Genomic DNA, 15,893 nt, shown 5'->3' on the forward strand with positions numbered 1-15,893 from the left:
GTGTCCCTATGGCTAAAACGATCCTTTGTCCCTATGATTTATATATATGATTTTATGAGCATGACTTTGCCTAAGTTAAACTAGAATGCATGAAGTATTTATCATTAAGACTAAATAAATTATTGGTGGATATTAGAAAAATGCCACCAATAAGAGATGCACATAGGGGTGGTCTTAGAGGCCGAGTTAAAGGAGTAAGGCGTAACCAGCCTGCTGAGGGCCAAGCTGAACAAAACGTCCCTACTACACCTGTTACTCATACAAATCTAGTTGTATCTGTTCACTTGAAGTAGAGATTTATAGAGCTTATTGTTGCTACTATGACTCAGAACCAACCACACGAACTAGTTGTACAGCAGCAACAAAACGTACTAGATTAGCTCTCAGCTGAATCTAAACATTTGAGGGACTTTAGGAAATAGGACCCTCAAACTTTTGATGATCACTAGAGCATCATGCCAAGGAAGAATTGTGGTTGTCCTCTATGAAAACCATCTTTTGTTATATGAGGTGTCCAGAAGATTAAAAGGTGTTATATGAGGTGTCCTGAAGATTAAAAGGTTCAATGTGTTGTTTTTCTTCTTAGAGGTAAATGTATCATTTGGTGGCGATCCGCAGAGTGAATGTTGGTTGGTAATTTGAATCAGATGAACTGGAACCAGTTCAAAGAGTGCTTTTACACTAAGTTCTTCTTTGCTAATCTTAGAGATCCTAAACTCTAGAAGTTCTTGAATTGGAAGCAAGGACAGATAATGGTATAAGAGTATGATATATTGTCATGTTTTACCCCTGAGTTATTGGATACCGAGCAGGCTAGAGTAGAGAGATTTGTTAAGAGTCTGAAGGATGACATTAGAGATTTTGTGCAAGTATTTAAGCCATCTACTCAGGTTGAAGCATTGCGCCGGGTAGTGGACATGAGTATTTAGAAAGATGAGATTCACCAAAGAGGTTTAATAAGGGAACATCATCTGGATAGAAGAGAAAAGCAAATCAGAAGTTTGTTGAAGTTCCACAAAGGAACTTGAGATCAGGCGAAGACTTTCTTCGTTTCCAACAGAACCCTATCGAGGTAGGTAAAGTTGCTAGAGAGAAACTGTTGTGTAATACTTGTGCAAAGAATCATTAGGGCCGCTGTTTGTTTGGAACCAGGATTTGCTTCAAGTGTAAGCAAGAGGGGCATACACCTGACTGTTGCCCTTTGAGACTTACTAGGGCTGGGCATAGTAGTCAGGGGATAAGAGGACCACAACAGGACAAAGTCTTATTCACCAACGGATCTGAGGCTGAGAGGGCTAGCACAGTCGTGATCGGTATGCTACCAGTGTTATGGAATTATGTCTTAGCCCTGTTTAACTATGGTTAATCTCACTCATTCATATCTTTGATATTTGTAATACATGCATGTTTAGAAGTGGAGCCCCTAGATTACGTTTTATCGGTGTCTACTCCATTTGGAAAAATTATGTTGTCAAAAGAAAAAATAAAAGCATGTCAAGTTGAGATAGTGAGTCGTGAGTTGGATGTAACCTTACTAGTACTGGATATGCGTGATTTTGATATAATTTTAGGCATGGATTGGCTAGCTGCTAATCATGCTAGTATAGATTGTAGTCGCAAGGAGGTAGTGTTCAACCCTCTTGCAGAGTTCAGTTTTAAATTTAAAGGGGTAGGGACTGTGGTATTGCCTAAAGTAATCTTAGCTATGAAAGCCAATAAGTTACTTAGCAAGGGTACTTGGAGTATTTTGGCCAGTGTGGTGGATACTAGAGAAGCTGAGATTTCCTTGACATCAGAACCTGTGGTAAGGGAATACCCTGATTTTTTTTCTTTCAAAAAAGCTTCAAGGACTTCGGCCTCATAGGGAGGTTGATTTTACTATTGAGCTAGAGCCAGACACCGTTCCCATTTTGAGAGCCTTGTATAGAATGTCTCCAGCGGAACTGAAAGAGCTGAAGGTCTAGTAGCAGGAACTGTTGGATAAGAGTTTCATTTGACCTAGTGTGTCACCTTGGAGAGCACAATTACTTTTTGTGAAGAAAAAAGACGGGTCAATTCATCTTTGCATTGACTATAGAGAGCTTAATCAGGTGATAGTCAAGAACAGGTATCCCTTGCCCAAAATTGATGGTTTGTTTGATCAGCTGCAGGGAGCCACTATATTCTTTAAGATTGATTTACGCTTAGGCTATCGCTAGTTGAGGATTAGAGACAATGATATTCCTAAGGCTGCATTTCATTCGAGATATGGACATTATGAATTCAATGTAATGTTTTTTCATTTGACAAACGCTCCTACCGTATTTATGGATTTGATGAACAAAGTGTTTAAGGATTTCTTAGACACTTTTGTAATAGTTTTTATTGATAATATCTTGGTTTACTCCAAGACAGAGGCCGAGCATGAGGAGCATTTGTGAAAGATTTTGGAGACTCTTCGAACCAATAAACTTTATGCTAAGTTTTCAAAATGTGAATTTTGGCTGAAACAGGCGACTTTTCTTGGCCATGTAGTATTTAGTGAGGGAGTTTTTGTGGACCCAACAAAGATTGAAGATGTTACTAGTTGGCCTCGACCTTCCACAGTCAGTGAGGTTCGTAGCTTTTTGGGTTTAACAGGATATTATCAGAGGTTTATGGAGGAATTTTTTCGTATAACTACTCCTTTGACCGAGTTGACCAGGAAAGGGACTCATTTGTTTGGAGCCCAGCATGTGAGAGCGGTTTCCAAGATCTTAAGCAAAATCCTGTTACTACACCGGTCCTTACAGTGCTACATGGATTTGAAAGTTTTGTGATTTATAGTGAGACCTCTAAGAAGGGACTGAGTTATGTCTTGATGTAACAAGGTAAGGTGGTTGCTTATGCCTCTTGTTAGTTGAAGAGTCACAAGTAGAACTACCCTACACATGATTTGGAGTTGGCAGCAATTGTTTTTGCACTTAAGGTTTGGAGGCATTATTTGTATAGTGAGAAGATACAGATCTTTACTGACCATAAGAGCCTGAAATACTTCTTCACTCAGAAGGAGTTAAATATGAGAGAGTGAAGGTGGCTTGAGTTAGTAAAGGATTATAACTGTGAGATATTGTATCATCCATGTAAGATGAATGTGGTAGTTGATGCTCTTAGTAGAAAAGTATCACATTCAGTAGCACTAACCAGATAGACCCCATTACACTAAAACTTTGAGAGAGCTGAGATTGTAGTATCAGTAGGGGCAGTCACCTTACAGCTAGCTCAGTTAACAGTGCAATCGACTTTGAGCCAGAAGATTATTGTTGCTCAGCGTAATGATCCTTATTTGGTTGAGAAGCGTCGCCTTGTAAAAATAGGGGAAGCTTATGCATTTTCCATATCCTCTGATGGTGGCTTTTGTTTGAGAGGTGTTTGTGTGTGTCAATAGACATTGTCGTTAAGATTGATCTGTTGAATGAAGCTCATAATTTCCCATTTTCCATGTACTAGGATCTGAAATGAGTATATTGGTGGCGTAATATGAAGAGAGAAATGGTAAATTTTGTTAGTAAGTGCTTGATGTGCCAACAGGTTAAAGCACCAGGACAGAACTAGCATGTTTGTTGCAACCTTTGAGTGTGCCAAAGTGGAAGTGGGAGAATTTATCTATGGATTTTATTATAGGATTGCCTAGAACAAGAGTTATATAGTGATTTGGGTTGTTGTCGATAAACTTACGAAATCAATGCATTTCATCCCAAGGAAATCCACTTATATTGCTAGTAAGTGGGCACAATTATATTTGACTGAGATTGTGAGACTGCATGGAGTGCTCGTATTGGTTGTTTCTGATAGAGATGCCCATTTTATTTCCATGTTCTATAAGGGACTTCAGACTGCCATGAGCATGAGGTTAGATTTCAGTACAACTTTTTACCCATATACTGATGATCAAACTAAGCGTTTGAACCAAATTTTAGAGGATATGCTACGAGCTTGTGCATTAGAGTTTCCAAGTAGTTGAGACTTTCACTTGCATTTGATAGAGTTTGCATACAATAATAGTTTTCAGGCTACCATTGGCATGACACCGTTTGTGGCCCTGTATGGTAAATGTTGTAGATCTCCTGTTTGTTGGGATGAAATTGGTGAGTAGAGATTGATGGGTCCTGAATTAGTTCAGTATGCTAATGAGTCTATATAGAAGATTAGAGCACGTATGCAAATAGTATAGAGTAGATAGAAAAGTTATGCTGATGTCAGACGAAAAGATCTTGAGTTTGATGTAGGAGATAAAGTGTTTTTGAAAGTAGTACCTATGAAGGGTGTTTTACGTTTTGAAAAGAAGGGGAAGTTCAATCCTCATTTTGTTAGACCGTTTGAGCTTTTGGAGCGAATTGGCCCTATGGTGTATCATTTGGCATTGCCACTATCACTCTCTGTTGTCCATAATGTTTTCCATGTTTCGATGTTGAGGAAGTACGTGGCAGGTCCGTCTCACGTAGTGGACTACAAACCATTGAAAATTGATGAGAATTTGAGCTGTGTAGAGCAACGAGTTAAGATTATGCCTAGAGAAGTAAAAATGTTCGTAACAAAGGAATTACTTTAGTAAAAGTTTTGTTGCAAAATCATCAACCGGAAGGGGCTACATGAGAGAGAGAAGATGATAAGAGAGCTCGTTACCTAGAATTGTTCTAGGATTAGAACTTTTGAGGATGAAAGTTCCTTATGGAAGGAAGAATGTAACACCCCAAAACTCGAGATATTTATTCTCAACCTAAATGTCTTATTTTATTAAGATTAAAAGGATTCTTTGGTAAGGGAGAGAAATAAATTTTTTTTTAAAAGAAAAGAGTTGAAATAATAATTATATTACAATAATGTTAATATGTTATTATAATTATAATATTATTTATCTCCTTCTCCTTCACCATTCTTCCTCGTTCATGATTTGTAGACCTAGTCATTCATCCGTTCACTTCTCCACTCTTCGAAACCTTATCGTCGACCGTCTCTATCTACATTCACCATCGAAGCCACCACCATCGCTCCCCTTTTTGCTTCCTCACAAGTTCGACAGTTATGCATCATAGACGTGAACCATTTTAGCTAGATCTGTATTCGTCTACAAAGTGTCGCCAACACGTTCTTCGGTCGTTGTTTGCAAAGCGCCAGTCGTCTATTTCTTTGTCGTGTTTTCCCATCCGATTCGTCCACCAGATCCACGTCGCTTGGTCTCCACCTAAGCTATCTTTGTGAGTCGCGCACGTCAATCTTCTTTTCCAAAGAGTCACATTCAGTTCTCTTTTTCTTGTCGTCGTTTAGTTCATTTCTTGTACCACCATTTCTGCCTTGCCACGAACCGTTGGGATTTTTGTGGTAAGTGTGTATTTGTGGGTTTTATGGTTCTGCATTGTAAATACATGAAGGTGTGATGTTAGTTTAATTGGTTGGATTAATGTTGTTTCTTGAAGGTACTTTTGAAGGATAACGATCAAATCCTTGAATTTTTCAATAGGTTTGGTTTGGGTTCGATTCTCCTTCTTTGTGGGTAAGTTATCAAATTCACATTTGGGTGAATTAAATAGATGAAGTGATTTGAGAAAATGTTGATTTCTGTTCAATTATGTTTAGGTAGGTTTGTTGCACTTCGGTTTGGTAAAGAAGTTTAAGTAAAGTTAAGGTAAAGGATTTTCTTCTATTGATCCCTACATCAAAGTTGCAATGTGTTGACTAAATTAAGAAGGTTGAATTAACTGAATTGAGAATGTTTGTCTTCTATGCCCTAGAATGTGTTATTGGTTTAGTGTTGACTGATTTGAGAAGGTTGACTATTATGAATAAGTTTGAGTCTTTATGTGTTGAACTGAAACGTTGACGATAGGTAGACTTGTATTTTCTTGAATTGACAATTTGAATCGTTAGAATGGATTGGGGGGAAATTGTTAGCTTTATCTCTGGGGTAGTGTACCTTGTAGGTGTCCTACGGGATCACCACTTGTTGTGCATCCTTCGAAAGCACTAGACTGATATGTGTATCATTCGGGAGCACGAGACTGATATTACATCCTTTAGGAGTACTAGACTGATATGTGCATCTTTCGGGGGCACTAGACCGATTGTGTTCATCCTACGAAATCACGAGACTGTTATGATGTAGGGTACCTCCCAATAGGAAGTTAACCATTTTTACCCATAACGGGACCAATAATGGGTCTCTTACTGGATATATTTTATACTCACCCTTTATGTTTAACTTTTACAGGCAAAAGTAATACAAGGGTAGGCCGACGAGAGACAAGGACACTTGATCGCCATATGGGGACATTATGTCAAAAATGCTTTCGTTTATTCTTTTTTCTTAAAAAAATTTATTATTAAGATGAGTTTATGGTTAGTGACTTTGTAAACAATACTTTTGAAATTTTATTTTGTTTGAAATAGGGCCAAAATAAAATTTCTTTGATTTCTATTCGATTTTTTTTTTTCCAGATTGAACTTTTACGTTTAAACAAAGTGTCTTTATGTTAAAATGAGAATCTCGGCTTAGATAGAAAAGTTGGATTTTTACAGGTCCTGTAGAGAAAACATGTTCTTTGCAGAACTTGAAATAAGGGACAATTTGAAGTATGGACATGTTTTGTTGCCTTTTTATCTTGTTGATTGTGTCTTTTCATGTTTTCGCAGAAGGGATCATTTATTCGCCCTGAAGTCTTTAAGAATGCAAGCTTAATGGCCGATGAATTTATCTATAGTTTTGTTGTCCAAGTTTTAGCCAACATATATCATGGACTAGGTTTGATAACTAAAACCTCGAATCCAATAGGACACATCGACTTTCACTTTCTCATGCATTATGTCCATGGTTGGTTAGCCTATTATTTTGGTACACAATACCCACTTTCGACAGAAGTTCGAGGTTTCAAGATGGCTGACGTTTTTGGTGAAGGTGGGTTTATTTATTTTGGAGAAAATGAGGAGCAGAAACTGATCCACAATGGTGCAAGAATTTAGTGACACATAAACCTTCAGAATTGAATAAACATGAACGCATGAATCATACTAATGATTCATCATTTCTTTAGTCTTCCTATCTTGTGTATATGCGCTTCTGCAATCATCCCATTGTGAAAACTTTTGGATCATAACATCATACAATTCATAATGATTTGAGCGACAGTTGGACTTTTACTAGGATATCCCTAACAATATAGATGGCATACCACCTGAGGTCACACTAAAGAATATATTACATAAATGGAGGATATGTATGAGGCACAAAACTTTATCTAAGTTATACTTGCCTACCCATTCTTTAGAGCCTTCCAAGCATTTGACATAACAATTTAAACGTTGGTAGGCCACAAACCTGGTCTATTCTCAATTAAGTGCTAGGACTTGAGAGTTTCTGTTGTAATGAATGCAATTGCAATACATCACCGAGTCATATTATTACGTGTAATGCACTCATTAAAATTCTATGTATCACATGCTTTCATTACAGGCGATGGGTCATAGGGTATGATCATAACATTCGAGGAGCTCACAATGTACCTCTTCATCGCGTGATTCTTAAGTTCTCGTTGAGTACAAGTTTTTCTATTGCTTGTCCAAGTGCAAGCGAAAGGATGGGTATTTTTGTAAGATTGTACAACGTGCAAGCAGTATCATCCTATCCTCCGTTTAAGGATTCATTAGGTAAGAACCTTGCTTCTTAATGGTAAGGGTTGTCACTCAGTTCAGAAGAGAAAGCAAGGATCGTACCTAGGTTGGCAAGACCAAATTCGAAGAGAAAAAGAGCTAAAGAACTGAGCCAAGCAAAGGAAGTCTTGAAGGTTGTTCCTAAAATGGTTCTTGGGTGATTGAAGAGAAATAGGTCGTTATACCATCAAGTGTCCCCCCACTACAATAAGCAACATTAGGCGGTGGGGGAAGAAAAGTGGATCAGAAATCAATCTTAATTTTATGTTTTGTGAGAAAATGAATGTAATTTTAAAGTATGAACTATGTAAAGTGTTAAGTTAATAAAAAAAAAGTGTTATGTTATTCTGTTGCATCGTTGTTATTTGAGTTCATCGACTAAGAAGCTAAAGTTGATTGGTATTATGTAAAGAGTCCTAGGCGATGGAGCAAAGTCTAAAAGTTGTAAATTTTCGTTGCAATAAGTAAGCCTAACTTTGAGGCAAAGGCTTCGTGAAAGGACAAGTTAAAAATTTATTCTGCTTACTAGGAGTTCAACGTGTCATCTCGTGAAGAGGTACGCAATGGGTGTCTAGGCGGCACCTCCCCTATCTGGTCACAAGGAGTGGCATTTTGGACAAGATGTAACAAGAAAGAAGGTGGAAAGGAAGAAGGAAGAAATCAGAGCAGCGTGAAATTCAAAAGTGACAAGGGCAAACCTAGAATATTTAAGAAATGTTCGACTTCATGCACTTTTTGATTTTGTTACTGATAACTCATATAAATACAAGTTATTATTATCTTTTGGGTAGAATAGTGGGACCAAAATGCATGATAAGTGTGTCAAACGTGTAGCTCATATTGTAAATGCATAAATATTTAGAAATAAATTTTACATAAGCGATATGCCTACTTTATCCCGTTTTTAGTGTTTAAACATAGGATTATCAACAAAAGAAGAAAAACTAAAGAATTACATAGAAACTCGAGCGAAAACTAAGCAAGAAGACCACATCAGAACACGAGAAGAGATTTGCTAGAAGACAAAAAAGTGGTAGATGAAATTGACATGACTTGACAAGGGAGGCAGCTTTCGACGCTGACATGTTCAAAAGAATAGATTTTCTGCTTAAATCTGCCTATAAGAAGAAACTCACTCCTTACCATGAGACGGAGCTAGACGTCTGAATGGACCAGCCACTAGAGGCCTAAATAAGCCACCCACTCGCTTGAAGAGGTGGGTGGAACCCTAGAAAGTTGGTGGGAAGGAGTCACCTTTCCACCCCTTGTAAAGTATTCCTTGCTCTTCTTCAATCATTTTGTAAAGTGAAAGCTTGAAAGCTAAGTGAAGAAGAGTTCATCCCCCATTTTCTCTAACTTGTAATGTTACTTTTATTTCTTACCATTTTTTATATTACTTTACATTGGACGTTCATAATGTACAGTGGCCAAAGACCTTCATTCTTTAATACAATGTATGTTTATACCTTTTCAATCCATCCATCTCTTTTTTGTTCATATGTCCTTGTGTTAGTTGTAGTTTAGGTTTATGATGCATTCTTAATAAGATACTTTGCATGTAACTCTTATCACATTAGTTGAGCTATTTTTATCACTTGACCATTGTATATCGTCAACTACCCAAGAGGGCAAGTAGCAAGGAATAAGACTAACCTGCACAAGGAGGAATTTGGAAACAAACTTCATCTTCGCGAGATAACTTTCAAAATTTGTATCCTGAAAGATGAACAAGTATGAGCATTAGGGGCCGAGAGGTTGTTGTCCTTAAAAGCAAAGCCCTATAAGTTTTATAGGTAAATACTTCTAGATAACCTTGATTGGCTAGGCTTAGTTAGTTGGATCACAAGAGACCAAGTGTGGCATTTAATGACTCTGAGAGGAGCATGTCTTAATCATAAGCTAGTTAATCAAGTTATATCAAATTGAGGTGGTCATTAGCTTATTCGCATGATAGCATTAAGACATTCCTTCACCTTCTTCTTTAATACAAGTTAGTTCACATTTATACCATCTTAACCACCCTCATTAAATCATCTTTACATAGTTCTTTAGGTATACATACGTAGATTTAGTTTACACTCTCATTCTTTTATACATTTTTATTATTTTATTCTTTTATATAGCTTAATTGAGAAGTATACTCTAGAACTAAGCTTTGATATCAATTCTCTGTGTTCGACCCTGGTTCACCCAAGAAAACCTATTGTTTCACTTACACTTGGGTAAGCAATAGAAAAACTTGTACAACAAGGATTTAGATGTATGTGATGGAGGATATTGGGAACGTTTTGCATGCAATGATCATATCTACTCACATGATGAAGAGATTCATGAAGAGAATTTTGCATGCAATGATCCTGAATCAATTACACATCATGTGGTTTGAACTTAAAAGCACTATACCAACATAAGCAACAACATTATTTCTCATGGCGTTGAACCTATGTTGTCTAGAATTAAGAACCATTACTAAAGTCTGTAGAGTCGACTAACCAGGTCAGGTTGTAGGCATGGTTGAGTGAGATTGACTTGTACAAACCCACAAACCAAACATACAAATAAACTACAACCAAGCGAAATAGACAAGGTTGCGCGGGATCGACTCTCAACAAGTGTTGATCTCATGAGCATTGCACAACACACTCCACCCTAAGTCTGTAAAACAAGTAGTTACACAAGCCGTAAATATTTTGGTGTTTTGTTATATTTATGAAAATTAACCTAAATTAAACATAATTAAATAAAACTAAGATAATTAACTCCAAAATTATCATAATTTTTTGGGGCGTTACATTTGGTTAGGTTGGTTGGTGAGTGTTGTCAAAGTACGATAATGCTTGTCAGCCCTCACACATTCTCTCAGGACAAGGGAGATAGAGAGGGGCTCAAGAAAGAGGTGTGACAAATTACCTAGGTCATCAATAGTCGAAATAGTCACTTTTAATCAGTTCACGGTATTGTAAAGTAAAAATGACTATTTCATGATCCGGCTCATAGTTTTATTGCATAGGACGCCCTCACTTACATGTCTCTACATAAGCATCTCAGGATCACTTTGTTGTAACAAATGAAAGTCAGTCACATCCATAATGTCATCAGAATAAAGGCATCTAGCTTTATTTCTATACTACAGACCGTTTAGACTATTACTTGAACTTAATCCACACTTATGTGAGTACATAAAATTCAAGTACTTGTACTATAGTCAAGAAGCTTTGTTTATTGGATTCTAAGTTTATAATGACCAAATCTCTTATTCAAATAACAACTTTATTGAACAATATAATAGTTTAACATTCACAAATCATAAAGTTTATGACATAAATCCCAACAAAAATTTGTTGCACGCTTGCCTGCCTTTTCCATTCCAATTGATTTTAAATGCTCAAATTTACTAGATTTCTCATATGATGAACACATTGAACTTCATTTCTACTTCAATTCTCTCCCAAATTGCTTCATTCTGGCCCTTAAATGCGTAATTCTTGAAGAGCTTTAAAAAAGCAAGGTTGAGGTAAGTAATTCTAGTCTAGATTTAGGTTTGATTATTGTATTCTCTTGGTTATGGGACTTAAAATGTATCAAGTCTTGACAAATCTTGATGAATGTTTGCTTGTTTTCATTCCTGAATGATGTTTCAACTTCTATATATGCATAGACTTGAGAGATTTTGGCCAATTCTTTTAAAACCTTTGAGTGCTAAAGATTTCTTAAAAATTTCGGTGTGTTGATCTCATAAGAGCAAGAAGTAAAGCATGCTTGTATATATAGTTAGATTGGTTGGGATAATCGTCTCATAACATTGCATGGTTAGTTAATTTCAAGAATGTTTGGATTAATAAAGCTAAGCTTCTCAAGTTTATTAATTCAAATTAGTCAAGATCCTTTTCCAAATGTAATTGATTAACCGATACGATCTCTAAGAATCCTATTTAAATTGATTAAGAAATTAATCATGAATCAAGGTGTGCAATCCTACTTTTAGGTTGCATACACTGACAAAATATTTAGCAAACATTTGATTGTTTTAAGTCAATGAATAATTAAGAAAAGTAAGATGATCCCTATAAAATCTAGATCACTAGACCTATTTTTAATTGAGTTTATCTTTCTAAATTTCAACGTTCTTCAATCTTCTTTGCATATAAAGATTCACACACAAAAACCCCTTTATTTACCCATTGAGTTCAACAATTTTCTAAATATATAGAGGTTCCCAACGATTGCCCCCTACTTATACTAGTAGTATGTTGTGAAGTTAGTAGTAGGTTTGTGTAAATATCAATAAATTTGGTTAGTCGATGTCTTACGGACGATGATAAAATCCAGCTAACAATAATAATAAGATAATATCAGTTGATATTATTGACAATCAATATCACATAGTAATTAGATAACAATTAGTACAGGGTAGTAATAAAAAAATAATGATATAACAATTGGTATCAAATAGTAATTAGGTATCATTGACAGTTAATATTAGATACTAATTAGACAACACTCAAACAGTAATTGATATATACTATTGACAATTAGCCAATCATGTAGTAATCAGACAACAATTAGATAACAATCAATATATTTGGCAGCCAATATTAAAGTAATTAGACAATCATTACCCTATAACAATTGATATCATTGGTAATTAGATAACAATTAATATCAAATAGAAATCAAATCACAATTAAACAACAAATCGGTATAAGATATCCGTAGGATGTTAATCAATATTAAATTGTAGCTTGAGAGTAATAAGATTCAATTGTACATTACTTTTAAGTGCGAGGATTATTTTAGTCATTGATTGGGCTTAAGGATTTTGTCACTTCTGTGAAATAAGAAACACATATGATATGACCTAAATTTAACAAATCAATATGAGATTTACGCACACTTCTAACAATTTTCAAGTCATCAAATGTCAATCAACTTTTAAGGGCTTTTTGGACTTTTCAGGTTAAGTGATCGGCCGTTGTGATGGAAGTTTGCTATTTCATTTGGAAAAAATGGCGCCATGGGGTTGTGCAATTGGCCTTTTTAAATGTCATTATATATGGGTTAATATACCAAGTGTAAAAGTTGCATAAAATCAAAACTAAAAGCTAATTACGGGAGATTTATTTAGTTGCAAATTCTTTAAAATGTAATCAAATTTCATAAACTCAATCCATTATTCAACCTCACAGAATAAGTCAAAGTTGGATACATTATACATATACATGTGTGAGGTGATTCTAGACATTCAAAGAAAAAAATAAGATTGATTCACCAACTCCTCTCAACATATATACACATATTTCGAACACAACTTTTTTGTTTTCCATGTTTCTCCATCTTTGAGAATAATTGACTTGGAAATTCCTCTTTTCCACCTCTTTTTAAGCGGAACAATTGAGAATCATCAATCCCTAGGAAACCAGTGTGCGTGTGACCAAATGAAAGAAGAAGAAAAAAGTGTCCATTCATTGCATATTAATATTTGTAAATACAAAGTTTGAAAATGGTATCTTTTCCATAGCCAAATTTGTCAAAGAGTAGGCCAAAACATACCCCTTTCTTTTCCCCACATCTTACCTTGATTCAAGGTTACCTTTTACTTTGTCAAACCCATCAAATGACAATGACACTTCAATCAAACTCATCCCCTTTATTATAATTATTAAGTTTTAAATATCATTTCATGTTAAATTTATTTTAAATATAATATTAGTTTATTAATTTGTCTAAGATGCATTATATCTTATTTTATCTCTTTTTTTTGCATATTATTTTATTAGATCAATTAGATAAAAAGATAATGTCCTAATTAAAAATCACAATGGGTCCTCTCCCTCTTCCATTCAAGTAGTTCACTCTTCTCCATCAAAAAATCTAATTACATTATAAAGGAATGTCAAGAGAGAGAAATACAATCTCTAAGAAGACCATTCTTAAATCAAGATATGTTATTCTCTAACTAAATTTATTTTAGGAAAATCATCTAGCTCAACAATCATAAAATTAAAACTTACATGTGGTACAGAGCCTCCATGGAGAACTTATAATTTTCCATTGATGTGGAAAGTATAAATTCATGTTTTCGCTCCAAAATAATTATGTTTGATATATATATTTTTTGAATAGATGAACTTTGTTGCACGAGATAAGATTAACAAAATTATAATAGTAAATAAATTAATTAATTAAAAGGTATTTAAGAAATCACCAAAAAAAACTGATCAAATTTTCTTTGGTTGATTTTTCATGGATCAAAGTCTTTTGGAATGGTTGTTTTTATTGATTAATTTATTGTTATTATTTATGATATCGAATAATCTACAAGATTTCAAAATTGATTTAGTTTGTTTGAATTTATTATTCTTAGTTTTCAAAATATGTGCAACTACTTGTAAAGTCATCATATAAAGGCATCATAGAAACGTTAGTATGATGATCACATAAATTATGTATAAATTATTTTGTGTTATAGATATATAATGGTAATAATATAAAGTATGATTTAAAGCACAACATATTCTTTCGATTTAAATTACATCATTTATATTGAATGAGAGTTTTGATAATGTTATTTGCAATATTAATATTTTTGTAAATTTTGCTACTAAAATCATTTGAGAATTATGTTATTTGATACTTATACATTAGGAATAATTTGTTAGTCATGAAAGTAGTCAAATTAGTAAGTTATATAGATATCAAATAAAACTTAATTGATAAAAACATATAAGATTTAGAAATTGAAGAAAAATCTTTCATCCTCCTAAACATGTAAAATCTTTTATCTTATTGTTAAGAAAAAGAAAAATAAAGAAGAAAATAAAGATCATCAAGAAATAATCACACTAGATTAGGGTTTTCCAAAATTCATATATTTTTCTCTTTAGATTAAAGTTATCTAACATTAATTAGATTTTTACTTACTTCATTAATGTTAGTATTTTTTCATGATTGAGTTGCTTAAACTTAAAGTATAATAAATTATGCATATTTAAAATACAATAAATTATATTTTATTATCGTTTTGCGTTAGGTTTATATCATAAATAATTTAAAACATATATTTATTTATGATTATTTGATTATTATTATATCTATAGTATGAGTAATCTATTAGTCATCAAAGTGGCTAAATTAGTAAGTTTTATAGATATTCCATCGATAGTGTTCTGCAATTAAGGAGATAAATTATTTATGATTATTTTAATATGATATCTATATTATGAATAATTTGGTAGTCACCAAAGTGGCCAAATTTAGTAAGTTCAATAGATATCAAATTAAAGTCAACTCAACTACTTATATTTATCATATGCTAATGAATGATATGATATTATGAAACATAAAAATATAATCATGAGTATATTGATTTTCATTATTTTAAAACATTTTAATTGTCCAAATGTTGATTAGTGGTTTTATAATTTTTAATCTTATTCTGGTTAATTGAGGTGTTTGGGTAGATATTTTTAGTATATCTAAAGATAACTAATGTATCCAATTTGAGCATTTAAATGACTGTATTTTAAAGTTTTTTTTTCAAAGAAATAATGTATAAGCATATTTATTTTGTAATTGCAGCATATGCTCTCGTTCCTTTTTATTTACATGCTACATCTATAATCAAGTTTAATAGACTCAATTTCTCTGATTGGTGCGAACAAATCTGATTCCATCTTGAAGTTTTAGGTCTTGATTTGACACTCTTAGATGAGAAACCTGTTGCACTTACTTCAGCTAGGAGTGATGATGATAGATCTTTCTATAAAAGCTTAGGAAATATCAAATAAATTAAGCCTAATATTTATGCGAATGACTGTAGCAAACAATATCAAGTCCACAATTACAATATTGAAAATACCAAGAATTTTATAAAATTGATGGAAAATATGATGAGAAAACCCATTTGCTAAATTCCAAGAAAGTTATGGTATATGTGTTGAATACACAATACTAGAAACATCACAACAAAATGGTGCTGCAGAAAGGCGTAATCGTACATTAATGAATATGGTTAGAAACATGTTAATTAATTCGTCTTTACATGTGTCATTGTGGATGGATGAATTAAAAATTGCTCAATATTTATTAAACATGGTTCCTAGTAAGGCGGTTCCAAAGACACTTTTTTGAACTATGGATAGGAAGGAAACCTAATTTAAGGCACCTGCATGTTTGGGGTTGCCAAGTGGAAGCAAGAATTTATAATCCATGTCGCGACGTGAAGCAGCTGA

This window comes from Cucumis sativus, chromosome 5 (genome assembly GCF_000004075.3).
Source record: "Cucumis sativus cultivar 9930 chromosome 5, Cucumber_9930_V3, whole genome shotgun sequence".
Taxonomy (NCBI): domain Eukaryota; kingdom Viridiplantae; phylum Streptophyta; class Magnoliopsida; order Cucurbitales; family Cucurbitaceae; genus Cucumis; species Cucumis sativus.